A 3,756-nucleotide genomic window follows, 5' to 3' on the forward strand; every position below is an offset into this window, starting at 1 on the left:
GGCGGCGCCGGGCGGCGGCTGCAGGAGGAGGAGGAGGAGGGCGCGGGGCCGGCGCGGGAGGCCGGCGAGGCGGGGCGCGGCGCGCAGGAGGGCGGCGGCGGCGGGCGGCGGCAGGGCCAGGCCGGAGCGGGGCCGGGGCGGGGCGGGGCCGGCCCGGGGGCGGCGGGCACGGGGCCCGCGGAGGTGCCGAGGCCCGGGCCCGGTGCCGGCGGCGGCTGCAGGCGGGGCCGCCCCGAGCGCCGCGCAGCCAACCCGGAAACGGCGCCGCCGCCACCGCGCCCGCACAGCGCCGCGCGGCGCCCCCTGGCGGCGCGGAGGACCGGTCGCCTTCTCTCCCTCCGCCCGTGGCACCCGCCGCTCAGCCGCGGGGTCCCGCCGCACGAACACCCCTTGTCCCCTGTCGCTTGTCGCCTGTCACAGCGCTGCCACACCCTGGGGCCCCGCCTCAGCCGAGTCACCCGCCACAGCCTTCTCCTGTCCCCACCCCGGCAGCCTGTCACACCCCCCGCCACACCCTGACACGCTCGTCACGCCCTCGGGCCGTGTCGGCTCTGCCGCCCTCGTCACTGACCTCAGCCCGGGCACACCGCTGTCACACCGTCACCCATCACCCCCACCATCACCTGCCGCAGCCCCTCTCACATCCCTGTGGCAGTCCCTCGTTATCCCCATCACCGCATCACCTCTTGCTGCCCTCCAGCTGGAGGAAAGGCTCCATGTCCCTCTGGAGGGGCTCGCAGAGCCAGGTGTGGCTGAGGTGAGGCACCTCTGGAGGTGCACCTCTGATCCAAGCCCTGATCCAACCTGATGCAGCTCCAGCAGGGCCACTCCGCCCAGGGCCATGTCCAGATGGCTTCTCAATACCTCCGAGGATGGAGCCTCTGCAACCTCCCTGGGCAACTGTGCCAGGGCTTGGTCATCCTCACACTGAAAAAGTGTTTCCTGACGTTCAGAGGGACCCTCCTGCTTTCCAGTGTGTGCCCATGGCCTCTGGTCCTGGCACTGGGCACCACTGGGTACCCGTCTCCCTCTGCTTTGCACCACTGCTCCAGTCCCTCACTCATCTTCGTGGTCCCTCACCAGGCTCTCCCCAGTGCATCCCTGTCTCTCTTGTACTGAGGAGCCCAGCACCAGATACAGGACTCTTGGGGTGATGCACCACTGCTGAGCAGAGGGGAAGCATCTCCTCCTTCCATATTCTGGCAACATTTTGCCTAAGGCAACCCAGGACACCCTTAGTCTTCTTTGTAGCTTATGTTCAGTTTGGTGCCCACCAAGTCACCTCCAGGTCCTTTTCAGAAAAGCTGCTTCACAACAGAACTGGACCTGGTTTTGATCCCTGGGATACACTACTAGTGATTGACCTGCAAGTAGATTTTGTGCCACTAATCACCACACTCTGGGCCAGTTTTCAATCCACCTCATTCCCTCACCTCCCTGAGTCCTAGGGGAGCTGCCAACCCCAGCTCTGCCCCAAGCCCATGCCAGCTGGGTGCAGGCAGACCTCAGCACCAGCCACCAGCCCATGAGAGCTCGGGACACAAGTTGCTTGCTTTTACACTGGAGCTGTTCCTGGCTGGCCTCCAAACATCAGTTTAGGCTCAGCTGGAAATCAGCCTTGGCTCCAAGCTGCTTCATGCTGGCTGTTGAGGAGCCTTTCCAGCCTGTAGGTGACAGGGTCACCCCTGTCCTTCCTTTTCTGTAGGTGTGCACTTTCAAGTCAAAACCAAGGTGAGGCTGGAGCCATCAAACTGTGTGTGGATTTGACACTTCTTGATATTGCTATTAATGGGAAAAGTAGCACTTGACAAACAGAGGTGATAAGCCTTAGGCTGCTCTCCCACTTTGAAGTACATAGGGAGATGGCTTTCTTTTCCTTTGGGTGCTACCAAAGGAAAAGGACCCAAAGGGGCATTGATTCACAGGGGTAAAGCTGAGGTACATGCAGGGTTTTGAAACTTTGACAAAACCTAAGGGTAGTACCCCAGGAAAGACAAGCACGTGGAGTCAACTGCACAGCAAAACTCCATGAGCTTTCCAGGTGCCTGGAAATGATGAGAAAAACCAACAGGACTTTATCATTTTATACTGAATGCAGTCCAGGCAAGACTTTCACAGGATCTTTAGAAAACAGGGAGGATGTGTTTATGAGTCTCACTCTCTCAGGGCACTCAGCCCTGGAGAGAAAAGGCAGATGTGACACCCACTCTCGCTGAACCTGCCCTAACAAAGCAGGAGGAAAATCAGCTGTCCTTGGGGAAGGTGGCCACTGCAGAGTCCAGTATGCCAGCCCTTCTTACCAGGACTGCAGAGTGAAGATGAACATCATCTCTTTGGACCTGGAGGAGCCACAGAAATGCATAAGCAAAGCAGTCAGCCCCTGCATAAACTGGAGTTCATGGCAGCACATGCAGAGGCCAACACCTGAGACACAGGTTGTACAGGTGGCTGTTTCACAGAGCGACAGCTGGAGCTGCCCTGCTACGCAGCTGAGGTGTTCATCTCTCCTAGTGCATTCTGCATGGGACCACAACAAAATCCTGTGTTAAAAGGGAGATTTGCCTTCCACAGGATGCTGCTGTTGGGGCAGAGACACTCAAACATCGAGTTGGCAAAATTGTTTCTGATGGATAACTTTCCCGGTGGTGTACACTGGGTTATCGGCAGTTTCCTCGCTGGGGACATCTGCCTTGGTGCTTTCCAGTGGGACACAGGCAGGCTACCAAACCGGCTTGCCAGGCTGACTCCTGGCAGGAAAGGCAGCCAGTGTGCTGCCAGCTCCTCCAGCTGGCGCCTTGGCTGCCTGGCTGTGGACACCACGGTGCCTGCTGGCTCCTGATGCTGCCCGGCACTTCCCACAGCAAAAAGCCCTGTTTGCAGTTACAGGGAAGTTTGCCAAGCTTTACCTACTTTCACTGAAATGCTAGTGGGCTGTTTTTATTATTATTATTATTACTATTTTCAAATCTGGCCAGAAAGGTCCAGCTGTTTCCCAGAGCAAAGTCAGGGAAAATATATTTTCGGCCATTAAAAATATCATCTTGTCTGAAGACAAGATCTCTGGAGTCTGGTGTTTGGCAAGGGACAAATCCCCTGGCAGAGGTGTGCTGGGTCTCCTGCTGACCTCTGAAAACTTTGTGTATTGCTGGACAGAGCTATAAACTTAAAACCTGTACCCCATATTCCTGCAGGCACAAAACCTCTGGGCTCTCCATTGATGCCATCCCTGCTCACCATCCTATCATGACTCCACTGGGTACCCAGCTGCCTTTCCCAATCCTACTGAAATATTGCTTGTCTCAGGCTAGAGCATCTCAACCATGGGCTGGTGCAGATATCTGATGTTATAATTACCTTTGCAGTGTTAATCAGCCAGTGCACACAAGCATTGCTTTGTAGACAGCTTTTAATTCATGTCCCCATGTTGAGCTTTTTCATGGGAAACCCATCCCACCTTGCACACAAAGAGGACCTCCAGGCTATGCCACATATGTCCCCTCTTCCTCATCTCAAAACCTTTCAGGTCCCAGAGGAGGTCAGCACTGCCAAAGAAGCATGATCCTCACAGCAGCTGTCACGGGCAGCACGGGATTCCCCCGCTGAGGCCAGCGTGAACCTCTTCCTTTCCCCAAAGGACCAGCTGCTTCCTTGCCAATGCTGCTGGGAGACAGGCACCTCTCACAAGGAACTGTGGCCTCCCAGCAGCCTGGCTTTAACCTCGGAAATAATGAGTTTTCATCTCCGTGGAGAATGAAG

The sequence above is a fragment of the Chiroxiphia lanceolata genome, chromosome 13 (genome assembly GCF_009829145.1).
Source record: "Chiroxiphia lanceolata isolate bChiLan1 chromosome 13, bChiLan1.pri, whole genome shotgun sequence".
NCBI classification, from domain to species: domain Eukaryota; kingdom Metazoa; phylum Chordata; class Aves; order Passeriformes; family Pipridae; genus Chiroxiphia; species Chiroxiphia lanceolata.